Source organism: Antechinus flavipes, chromosome 1 (assembly GCF_016432865.1).
Source record: "Antechinus flavipes isolate AdamAnt ecotype Samford, QLD, Australia chromosome 1, AdamAnt_v2, whole genome shotgun sequence".
NCBI lineage: Eukaryota > Metazoa > Chordata > Mammalia > Dasyuromorphia > Dasyuridae > Antechinus > Antechinus flavipes.
Genome location: NC_067398.1, coordinates 534155208 through 534168728, shown reverse-complemented (window position 1 = coordinate 534168728; position 13521 = coordinate 534155208). Strand labels below are relative to the sequence as shown.

The window sequence follows — 13521 nt, the reverse complement described above, 5'->3', positions numbered from 1 at the left end:
TTATTTGAATATAAACATTAAACACAGATATAAAGATATAAAAATTATATAATTATTTTGATAAAATGTACTATTCATTGTTTGTTCAACTTGATTTTTCAAAAAAAAAAATTAAGAGAAACTGCCATTTATTTTAGAAAAAGGATCACTGTTGAAATTGATTTCACAATGTTTACAATGACAAAATAAACCTGTAATTACAAAAAAGAATAATAAGACGTATCCAACATTCCTACTGACATGCTTTGCTTAATTTTTTTTAACAGAAACCACACATTTACCACTGGTTGTTTTGTAAATATAGATTCCTTCAAGTTCAAAAATGAAATATATTTGAAATTATACCACATTACTACCATACTTGAAACCATACTATATTGACACTCTTATTAGAACTCTTAAACAAGGTATTAAACAAGATTATACCAACAAAAATTCTAAAATGTATCCAAATAACTGCACACCTATTTGAATCTGAACTTTTATTGACAACTTTATACCTGAAACTCTGCCTCTCTTAAGAATTTTTTCTTGTTAATTTCTACCTATTTCAAATTAATTTGGAAAAGAAATTTGTTTTTTTAATTTTAAAAACTAAACTCCTTCAAAATGTCCTTTTCCCTAGATCTATAAAGAAAAAGCAATCAGGATGTTATGGAAATGTGAAATTACAACTAAATTTAAATAACCTAATATCTCAAAACACTGCTAAACGATTACTATCCCAAAAGAATCATCTACACTCAGAGAAAGGACTATGGGGATTGAATATTGATCACAACATAGTATTTTTCCTTTTTTTTAAAACTGTTGTTTGCTTATATTTGGTTTCTTTCTTATTTTTTCCTTTTTGATATGATTTTTCATGTGCAGCATAATAATAGTGGAAATATGCATAGAAGAATTGCACCTATTTAACACAATGGATTACTTGTCTGGGGGAGAGGATAGTGGAAGGGAAGGAAAATAAAATTGGAACATAAGTTTTTGCAAAGGTGAATGCTTAAAAATTATCTATGCATATGTTTTTGAAAAAAAAACTTTAATAATAAAAAAAAAGTATTGCCATCCCTATTTACAGAGGACAAATGGCCAAATTTTTTAAATTAGAAATTTATATTTTACATTTACAGTATATATCCAAATCTATATAAATGCAAAAGAAGGAAAAAACCCTCCCAATCTCTTAATTTCAGTCTTTTGATTTTCAGTTCTTTTATTAAGAGCTAACAAAGTTATTTGGTTAGGAGGAAAGGACATCAATTACTCCAAGAAAAATGTATTCCTTGGCAAAAGCAAATTTCTTTGTATAATTTCAGATCTTTAACAGACTCTGACATGAGTAATGCCTAACAGTACAATCAACATCTTATTCATTAAAATCTGTACATTTGACAGCTCAGTAGGCTACAAAAGTTTAGAAAAACATGAAGATATAATCTTCTGAAATATAACTGACCCAAAGGTGATACTTTCATAGACCAAAATTGCCAAAACAAATTAATGTCTGCTTAACAACTGTACTTCTATGCTACAGAAGAATGACTTCTGTGACTCTGAAAAATCTATCATAATTTTATATGAAAACATAAAACTATCTTAAAATATTTAAAACCAAAATAAAATAATTGAAAAAAATGAATTATTTTTGTTTGTATTTTTCATTCAAAAACTCAAAATCAATATTCAAAGATTTGATCTTTGAAGCCTTAGAATAAAAATAGAAATACATAAAAAATTTGATGAATAACAAATATCACACTTAATATAGCTTTCAATATTTGGCATAGATTAATTGGCTGCTTTCAATCATACTTTTCTTACACAAGGCATTTCATGGTTCTCTTTACCTTTCCTGTCAATGTTTGTTCTAATCCATCAATTCCATTTAGAATTATACTGTAGATCAATTCAGTTGAAGACCAATGTGGCTCTTGTGAATGGTTGACTGCACATGTATTCATTTAATAGAGCTCACACTATGACATGTATTGGCCAGCTGCATTTCCTCTCCACTTCAGCAGTTAATTTCATCAATAACTTATCTCATAAGATTCTTCCCTTTTATCACAAAAAGGGACTGCTTTGTGCTAAGTCCACATTAAAAAGTAATCACTACACCAAAAAAGAAAAAAATCAAAAACATTTTTCTTTATTTTGAAATAATTGTCAGTATTGAAATCAAATGTTCTATATATTATCTACTTTTAAAACTACATTATCAAGGCATAAGAACATAAGATTACTTAATAGGAATTACAGATGGATACAAAATAAGTAAATAGGGAATTATACAATTTATGATTGTTTACAAGAATGGTCAACAATTAAGTATGAAAGCAGTGCTCAACAGTTATCAAACAAATAAAAACCTATAAAACTAGCTTCCTAATTAATTATGCAAAAAAAATCCCATAGAAATAATGCTAAAAATAGTATTTGGTTCCCAGATAAGGACATAAAACTCCACTTAACCCATAAGTAGGTGAAATACTCTATCTATGAATTAACATAATGAAAACTTATGTGACTCTATTAAGTGAAACATATTTCAAACACAGGGGACAAGCTGTGCAAAAGCAGAATAGCAAGAAGTGTTCTAGGGGTTGAAGGAAAAGCTAGAAGGCCGGTTTGACTGGAATTTAGAGTACATGGAGAGAAACCACTACATTACATATTTCCTACAGGGTCCTTTCTACTTATATGGAGACAAGATAACATTTCATTCTATTTCTACTATCTATCTCCTGACCTAACCATTCTTCAGGGAAAGGAGATAAAATAACTATAATCCTAACCATCTCATTAGCTCTCTTCAGAGAGCTTCTCCAGAGGTTTCTTATACCCAAAGAGTACTACATTCTGAGGGAAAATATCTCATAATGCTGAAAGTCACATGAAATCATTTTTCAGTGAATAAGGAATCCCCACTCAATCATACCCTGCTTATTTCAGTGATTGGGAGCCTCTGGCTTTTATCATTTAAAATCCATTTGCCATATCACACCCTGCTTAAGATCTTTTATCTCACCCACTTCAAACCAATCCTTCAAATGTTCTCCAGTCTACAATCTTCTTTCCTCACTAACTTCTGTGTCTGGCTCACAATCTTTCTTCCTGTGTGATTCAGAAATGGTGAGGGGTCACCATTTAATTAAAAAAAAAAAAAAAGGAGAGATCTCTACAAGCAAATCAAATTTTATTATACATTCTCCCAAGAAGGATGTCACACCCATCTGGCAGACAATGGAAGGGGGGAAGCACCTTCTGTGGCAAGGTTAAACTTTTAATCCCTAACACAAATACCCCCTCCTACCACTGACCCTCATCCTCATTGGCTGAGGATCTTACATTCTAAACCCAGGATCTACCCAAGAAATTGAACTTGACCAATAAGTACATAGTTGCCCATATTTGGCTGAAATAGGGAGGATAGCAGGAGGGGGACTTAGGCATGCCCTGGGATCAGTGCTCAAAGTCCTTCCAGGCCTACTCAAACTCTGAAGTAGATGAAGCCTTACTCAATTTTCACAACTGTCATGAAAGATCTCATCTCATCTCATTCACTCCCCAATAGCTACTCTCACATAAGGGAATTTTAACTTACAAAATGGTACTCAAACATAAATAGCTCCCAGATCCTCAATGTACTCAATTCCCATGACCTCAATGTCTATCCCACCTCAGCTTTTCACAAAGTCCTACCCTAAATCTCCCTATCACTGAAAAATACAAACTTTCCAAGAAGAGGAACTCTAAAATTCCCTTACTTTATAGATAAAAGTTAGCATCTGGATAGTGATTTAGGGTTTTGCAAAGTAATTTTTACAAATGTTACCTCATTTTATTCTTAAATCAACCCTGAGAGGTGCCCCTGAGGAGACTAAACAAGACAGAGGTTGAGTGCTTTGCCCTAGGTCACACAGCTAAGCCAGTATATGAGTCTTCATTTGGACTCAGGTCCTCCTGAATTCAGTTCCAGCACTCAACTTATCATAGCATGTAGCTATCACTTCTGATCATAATCTCTTTTCACTCCATCTCTCCTGCCTTGAAACCCTAAACAATATTCTTAATATTCACTGTAACTGCCAGGCCCTTAAGCATCAGTTCTTTCCCAGGTCATCTCTTCTACAATGGCTCCACAACCTCCCCTTTTCTCAATTTGGCACTCCTTGGGCAACCAGTAAACTCTGTTTATTTTCTCCAGTTCCTTGCCTTAATGTTGACCCTATTGATCATTTTCAGTAAAGACAGGCTTGAATTACTCCCACTCCAAGTCATAAACTGGGTTTACATAAATCCATTACAATTGCTATTGTACCATATCTTCATTTTTATGCTTAAGTTACTTGAGAAAGCTATCTATAATCAATGCCTCCACTTCCTTTCCTCTCAATCTCTCTTTAAAATTTTTTTTAAAAATATTTTTATTTTCCCCAGTTCCATGTAAAATATTTTTTATATTTTTTTAATTTGCTTTTAAAATCTTGAGTTCCAGATTCTCCCCTTTGCTCCCCATACCTCCCCCCACATTGAGAAAACCCATATGAAGTTGTGTAAAACATTTACATAAAAGTTGTGTTACAAAAGAAAACATAGATTTCCCCACCTATCATTCCTCCACCCAAAGGAAACCCTCAAGATAAAAAAAAAAAGTTAAAAAAAAAAGTATGCTTCAGTCTGTATTCAGATGCAATCAGTTCTTTCTTTGGGCATGAATAATTTTTTTTCGTTATAAGTCATTCAAAATTGTCTTAGATCATGTTATCAATGCATTGATAATATATTGCATTTTGAGAATAGCAAAGTCATTCACAGCTGATTATACAACAACTTTGCTATTACTATGTTAAGTACACAGTACATTTCACTTTACTTGAGTTTATGGAGGATTTTTCAAGTTTTTCTGTTAGCATCCTTCTCATCATTTTTTATAGAACACTAATATTATTTCATAATCTCATACCACATTTTATTCAGCCATTCCGTAATTAATAGGCATCTCCTCAATTTCCATATCTTTGCCCTCAGAAAAGAGCTGCTATAAATGTGAGTGTGTGTGTGTGTGTGTGTGTGTGTGTGTGTGTGTGTGTGTGTGTGTGTTTTCCTTTAAAAATTTTTTTTTCTTTTGGGATTCATGCCTAGTCATGCTATAAGGTAAAAGGATATGCATGATTTTTTTATAACCTTTTAAGGAAGTATCTTACCTTTTGATTACATCAATTGGGGAAATGTTTTAATAAGTTTGACTCTGTTCCCTAGGCCTTCATCAGAGAAACTTGCTTCAAAATGATTTTTACAATTACTATTGCTAACTGTATTTCCACCCTGTTTATTCTCTCTTTTCCTTTCATCCTGTCCCTCCTCAAAAGTGTTTTGCTCCTGATCAGCCCTAATGTGCCCTCTTTTCTATCACACTTTCCCCTTCTGTTATTCCCTTCTTCTACTTTTCTGCAGGATAAAATAGAATTCTATACCCATATGAAGTATGCATATGTTATTTCCTCTTACAGCCAATTCTGTTGAGAATAATGTTCATTCATTCCCTTTTTCTGCCTTCTCTTCCACTCCATTGTAAAAGCTTTTTCTTGCCTCTTTTTGGCAGATAATTTATACAATTCCACCTCTTCTCTTCCCTTTCTCCCAATACATTCCTCCCTCACCCTTGATTTTATATATTCCTTCTAACTGCCATAATAATGAGGAAGTTCTTTTTTTCTTTTTTAAAACACACATGGTTTATGAATCACGTTGGCACTGAAAAATCAGAGCACAAGAGAAAAACCATGGAGACATTAAAAAAAAAAAAAACAGAAAAAAGAAGTGAATATAGCTTGTGCTAAACATGAAGTGAACATAGCTCCTTATTTTTTTGTTGTTGTTATTGTTTTTTTTTTTTTTTTCTGAATGCAGATGGCATTTTCTGCAAAGTCCATTGGGATTGCTTTGGCTCACTGAACTACTGAGAAGAAGTCTTTTCATAGTTGATCATCGCATATTCTTGTTGTTATTGTATACAGTGTATTCTTGGTTCTACTAGTTTTGCTCAGCATCAGTTCTTGTAAATCTTTCCAGACCTTTCTACAATCAGCTTGTTCATCATTGACCAATAGAAAATTACCTTCACCTTCATATATTACATTACCTTTGTATACCACAATTTGTTCAGCCATTTCCCAGATGATGGCTATCTATTCATTTTCCAATTCTTTTGCTACCACAAAGAGCTGCTACAATCATTTTTGCACATGTGGGTCCTTTTTCTTCCTTTATGATTTCCTTGTGATACAGAACCAATAATGGCACATCTGGGTCAAGGTTTTATGCAGAGTTTTATAGCTCTTTGTGCATAGTTCCAGATTGCTCTCCAGAATGATTGGATCATTTCACAATTCTATCAACAATGCATTAGTGTCCCAATTTTCCCATATCTCCTCTAACTTTCATCATTATATTTTCCTGTCATCTTAGCCAATCTGAGGTGGTACCAATAAGGAAGTTCTTATGAGTTACAAGTATCAGATATACTCATATATGTATGTAAACAGATAAATCATATTAAGTCCCTTATGATTCGCCTTTCTCAATTACCTCCTTATGTTTCCCGAGTCTTGTATTTGAAAAACCAAATTTTCTATTATGCTCTGTTTTTTTCATTATCAATGTTTGAAAATCCTCTATTTTATTGAGTATCCACCTTTTCTTCTGAAAGATTACATTCACTTTTGTTGCACAGGTGACTCTTGCTTATAATCCTAGCTCCACTGCTCTATGAAATATTATATTCCAAGCCCCTCTGTCTTTTAATGTAGAAGCTGCTAAATCTTGTGTAATCTTGACTGTGGCCTCACTATATTTGAATTATTTCTTTCTGGATACTTATAATATTTTCTCCTTTACTTGGGAGTTCTGGAATTTGACTATAATATTCCTGGGAGTTTTCACCTAGGGATCTCTTTTAGGAGTTGACAGGTGGATTCTTTCAATTTGTATTTTCCCTTTGGTTCTAGAATATTAGACAGTTTTCCTTGATTATTTCTTGAAAGATTTATGTCCAGGCTCTTTTTGTGATTATGGCTTTCAGGCAGAGCAATAATTTTAAATTTATCTCCCCCTGGATCTATTTTCCAGGTCACTTGTTTTTTTAATGAGATATTTTACATTTTTTTTTCTATTTTTTCATTCTTTTGGATTTCTTTTTACTGTATTTTGATTTCTCATAAAGTCATTAGTTTCCATTTCTTTAATTCTAATTTTTAAGGAATTATTTTCCTAAGTGAGCTTTTGTACTTCATTTCCTATTTGGCTAATTTTACTTTTTTAAGGCATTCTTTTCCTCATTAGCTTTTTGTATTTCCTTTTGCATCACTCTCATTTCGCTTCCCAGTTTTTCCTCAACTTCTATTACTTGATTTTAAAATTCCTTTTGAGGTTTTTCATAACTTGAGGCTTTGGATGTAGGAGCTTTAACTTTGTTATCATTTTCTGAGATTGTATTTTGATCTTCCTTGTCATCATAGTAACTTTCTATGGTCAGATTTTTTTTTCTATTATTTACTCATTTCCCCTATTATTTGGATTTTAACTCTTTGTTAAAATAGGGCTCTGTTTCCAGGGAGGAGGGTGCACTTTAAGCGTCAGCAGTTTTGTGTAGCTATTTTCAGAGATCCTTTTAGGACTTGTATTATGAGGCAGCACTGCTACCCAGAATCGAGTATGGGCAAAGTAACAGGGCCCTGCCACAGTGCCAACAAAGAGGCCCCTTGCAATCTCACTCTGACCAGCTCTCTAGCCTCTTACCTATGAGAAGAGCTCTCCAAAAGTCACAGCCTCTGTAGTTCCTCTACAGTGGAGGCTGCTGCTGTGGCTGCCACCCTTCTTTCAGTGGCTCCCAAAGCCTGATTTTTGCCTTGGGCTTCCCTTATACCCCAGTATGCCAAACCTGTCTTGCTGAGCTATCCCTGGTCTCTGTGGGCTAAAAGGTCTACAGATCATTGCCACTGTGGCAGATTCAGAGGGCCCACTGCCAGCTCCTGGTTTCCTGAGGCTGGACTATTCTGGCACTGCCAGCACTTCAGACCCACTCTTATGTAACAGACCCCATCTGCCAACTTTCCAAACTGCCCTCAGCTGGAAAATTGTTCTACTCCATCTTTCTATGGATTCTGATACGCTAAGATTTGTTTAGAGTTATTATTTAAAGGTATTTAGGGAGGTCTGGGTGTTGGAGGAGAACTCAGGCTTGTACCTATCTTCATTCTACCATCTTGGCTCTACTTCCTCTCAATCTCTTCTTAAATGTCTATAGTCCTGCTTCTGAATTCATCATTCAACAAAAACTGCTCAACCCAAAGTTATCAATGATCTCTTAATTGCTGTATCTAATGTATTGTTCTAAATCTTCATTCTTGTTATCTCTGCAGCCTTTGACAATCTTATTTTTGGGGGCTTTCAATGTAATCCTAGAGCTTAGCCCAACCCTGGTACATAGCTAGTACTAAATGAATATATCACCTGACTGATATGAAGAAAAGAAATATGAAATAAGTGTGGAAAGGCAGTTTGGACAGCCAGAGTATATAAGGCTTTAAATGACAAGTTCAGTTCATATTAAGAAGCTTCTGAAGATTTGAACAAGAAAGTACAAGATCAAAACTATGTCTTATACCTGTACATTGCAATTGTATGGATGATCTGTAGTCCATACACAAGAAGCAAAGAAACAATTAGGAACTATAGCATTAGACCACTTAGGAAGTAATATGGAAAAGAACTAGGAGAAGGCTCATGTCACTGGAAAGAAGGAGACAGATGCAAGAAATCCTAGTGAAATAGAATCATCAAAACATAACTTTTTGGATATACAGGAGGTGGAGGGAAAAGTCAAAAGGACTCCAAGGTTATGAACATGAAAGATTGAAAGGGGGATGATATCTTCAGCAACAAAAAGTGGAATCTAACAAAAGGATGAGTTTAGTGGGATAAGAAGAATTCTATTTTGGACATTGAGATCAAAAGGATGATAGAACTGCTAGATGGAGATTTCCTGTAGATTATTGTTAAAATGGGACCGGAGTTCAATAGAGACTGATTATATATGGATTTGGCAGTCAATTACATACTTGATGAATTAACACCTAGAAGCAACACTTTCTTCAAAACTCACATAAAATTTTCAAGCTTTTCCCAACATTTTAAGAATTTATATAACATCTGCTATGTGCAAGATTCTTTAAAAATATTATTCCACTTGATCCTCATAACAACTCTGGGAACTTAGTGCAATTATGATGTCTATTTTACAGTTAAAAAACAAAATAGAGGAAAAGTGACTTGCTCAGGATCATAAGCTAGAAAGTGTCTTAACTCAAGTTTTTTTCAATCTAGACCCAATTCCTTAGATTTGTGCCACGTACTTGACCCAGCAAACTCTTCAGAATTGAGTTTTTAAATAAATAATTCCTTTTTCCTGTGGGTATTTATAATAAAATTATGGACTTTCTCAATCTGACATTGTTGGAGAGAGAAAATTTACAAATGTAATTCCACATGCAGAACCTCTTTACTTCTATTGTCAAAAATTATTCCATTACTCCATTCCTTCTAGACAATCAGCCTTCCAAATCTTTAAAGCACTTCTGATTATGAAAAATACTACAGAACCTCTTTAAAATCTATTGATTGGAACTATAAATTTAAACTCTTGGTAAATTCTTGTAAAACTTTTAAAGTTTTACAAACTAAAAAATAAAGTAGAAAAGTAAGTCTATGATGGACAAACATTGCTCCGGTAATGAAACAATGCTATTCTGCTTCCTTATAAACAATCATTAACTTGATACTAAGAACTACACTCTATTAACAAAATATTTGTGAACTAGTTTATCTAGAGTTCATGCAAAATTAGTGCTAGAACAAAAAATATGATAAGAACTTGTGACATTAATCTGGGCACTATTTTGCACATAATTCAAGTAGAATCCATGATAAAAAAAAGTTAAAATATAGAAAATTATTTACCTTTAAAAAAAAAAAGTATCACAATTTATCTAAGGGTTAATTAGACCAAGGGTTCTTAACCTTTTTAATGTCATGTACTCTTTTAATAAGCTGGTAAAGTCTATGGACAACTCAGAAATATGTTTTCAAATGCAAGATATAAAACAAAGGATTACAACAGAGGCCAAATAGGCTATCAAAATATTAAGACAAACAAGTTCACAAATCACTAGATTAAGAGTCATACAATTAAAGACTAATTTTTTTTTTAAAGACAGAGACTCAATCCATGATTTCACTGAGGAAGAAGAAATGCTTTCTACTATGTCTTTTCTGCAACTTATAAAAGAATTACCTAGGGCACTAAGAGGTTAAAGTGACTTGCCTAGGGTCATATATGTTTCAGAAGCATATGTTTCATAAGCAAAACTTGAATTCAGGTATTTCTAGCTCCCAAGTATTTTTTCTAATCACAATATTCTGTTGCCTCTCACATTTAAACATTATCTTTTTCATGTCAGTGTTTAATAAAGATGTTTTAAAAAAGAGATTGCAATATAATTATATTATAATTACTTTTCTTTTTCAATGATGCCAGCATATATATATTCTTAAAATCAAAAAATTTAAGTAAAAAAAATTTCGATAAATTATTGATTTTATTAAGTAGAAATTAAATGAAATTTATTTTAAAAAAATAACCATAATTTTAAAATCAAATATAAGATTTCTGCTTCCATTTGAAATTGATTTAGAGCATTTAAACTCTTAGAAAAAATAAAATTTGATATAATTGTAGTTGTAATGAAATAATATCTGATATTTCCTAGAAATATTACACAACTTGATCAAAATAAACTTATGTCCAACTTGTCATTAAAGAGTTGCAGGCAATAATTTATTTTACAAAAGCAAACATTAGCTATACCTAATGCCTGTTAAGCCTCAGTAAAGCTGAATTATTAAATCTGTCTGCCTATATCCTATTACAGGCTACTTATGAATACTTGATTTTATTTGTATAATTGACAAGAGTTGTCATGAAAGGATGGGTTTAATGGCAATCAAATTAAGATCAACTGGTATATGTGTCACACAGAAAAGTCTGTGTCAAGTACTGATGAATTAATTGATGAGTCATTGTGAAACTGAGCATGAGTCTGTCATAAACTTATAAATTACTGTGTAATATTAGCAGCTTGCCGATTGTGGTCTACAAGTCCAATAGCTCTAAAAGAGATGGAATTCAAGACTGCAATCAACAAAAGAAAAATAGACATTGACTTGGTATATATAATACCAGATCATTTATCATCAACTCAATTTTTAAATCATTTATGACTTAATGACTGTGTACATGAAAATTTTAAGCTGGTGACAAGATGAACAGTAATACAGAGATGGCATATCTGGGTACAGAATTTCACTGATCACTCTGTAAGATAAAGTTGAATTTTAAAAGCCATGCAGGCTATTAATGGAGGAAAAAACTATAACATATCCCAAACATTTAAACTATATAATATTCTCTCTCCAGACACAATTGAAAAACACAATGACATTTATAAAAGATTGATGGAAATTAACTTTAAAGCATTAATTTCTTTTAATAGTGCTTAAAGAACCGTGTGTACAGGAGATATCTGATCTGAATTAAGAGACCGATGAAACAATTGATTAGCTGGAATTTAAGCCATCACACACATCAACAGATTCATTAACATTCTAAACAGTAGGACACTGTGTATTCATATACAGTCAATATGATACCACTGAACTCCTCAAAATTCTATGTTCAAAAGAACATAGTAGTTTTAAACCAAACTTGATCAAACTGAATATATTTAGGGCATTAGTTAAAATGACAGCTAATTAAACTACAGAACTTTTTAGTAATATTCATTCTATTAAATTTTTACTCAATTATGGTAATGACAGAACTCTGTGAATATGTAAAAAATCAAAAGATATGCTAATTCTTATTTTAATTAAGCAGAGAGTATATATAAAAAAGTAGGTCACTAAAGGGAAAAAATTTAAGGAAATTTAATTTCTAAAGCAAGTGTTCTCTCACAGTATTCATTCTATCTTTCAAATTTGATATCTGAAAATTCCTTGGTCCATCACAAAAATTTAAAAAGTAGCCACTGAATGATTTCTAATTTCTGTTTAATCAGTTTCAAATAAAATTGTAAAAAAAAAAAAAAAAAAAAAAAAAAAAAGGAAACTGAAAAAGCCAGAAGTGATGAATGAGATCATAAAGCAAAACAGTAAAAGTAATTTTGCCTTTAACATATGGTAAGAAATATAAGACAAATAAGAATCAAAGGGCAAAAGGGGGGCAGAAATGTCTTCCTTGTATTTTGATATTATTTTAAAATAGTTTATATTATTGACATTAAAAATGAAATAAAGATTTCTCATTCATTTAAAGTTATGATGTGCTAATGATGATGTTCTATTGTATACTTTGGGTTTTGTAAACCAGTAGAATACAGTAATATAACAAGTGCACAGAGCTGGAAAGAAAAGGATTTGGGTTCAAGTGGAACTAGATCAGTGAGTTCATATCAGTCACTTCAACCCTTTGAACTTTCTCCTTCTGTAAAATTAGGGGGATTTAAGTAACAGAAAAAGTCTCTATTTCAATTATTTAATTAGTAGTACAGTTTATGTGTTATTTTCTTTCTTAGGCATATGACTAGTTAATAACTTTTTAATTGAAAGATATTTAAATTCTTTAGTATATTTTACTTTGTAGAACATTTAGTAGCATTCCTTCTTTAAATTCAAAGATTAGTCAGAACCTATTATAGATGATATACTAAGTTGTAGGAATACCTATTTCAAAGAACTGGAAGACAAAATAGTACACAAGGATAAAAAGTTCTAAAGAATTAAGAAAAATATTTTTTTTTAATTGCATTGTTTCTGATTAACTTGGTCAACAAATTCATGTGAAATATTCTTTTGTTACATAAAGCCCCAAATCATCTGCCTTTTAAAATTTAGAAAATAGAATGGCAATTAAATTATGATAATTAATGAAGTGGTAGTAAATGTGAAATTTTGTACAGAATATTTAACATGAAATGTAAAATCTAACCCTATTTGAATACGTCTTTAAAAGTGAAGACTATACCTGGAATGAAAAAGAATTTTTCTTTTATGTAGATTAAATTTAAAGAAAGATTTTTGAAGTTTAAGGTATAAGCTTTTTGGTATATACACCAAACAATATATTAAATCATATAAATTCTCAAATTAAATATTAATCTATAAACTATTAATACAAGGGAAAACAGAATTTAAGACTTGGAGGAGACCTGAGGTCATCTAATATCCAGCTTCTCAAATCGTGGGTTGCAACCTAATATGGAGTCTCACAACTGAATATAGAAGTTACAAAATTATGATTATCAATTAAAATGTTTGGTTTGCATACCTATTTTATATAAGTATAAACCTGGAGTTATGTAAAAGTTTCTCAGCAAAAAAGGGTTGCAAGTGAGAAAAGTT

General features: G+C 31.9%; 1 protein-coding gene across 2 annotated transcripts in view; it reads right to left on the bottom strand.

The window, feature by feature from the left end:
* ATP9B (ATPase phospholipid transporting 9B (putative)) overlaps positions 1–13521 on the bottom strand; it is a 431234-nt gene that overhangs the window by 268633 nt on the left and 149080 nt on the right. The gene's annotated exons all lie outside the window — the stretch shown is intronic.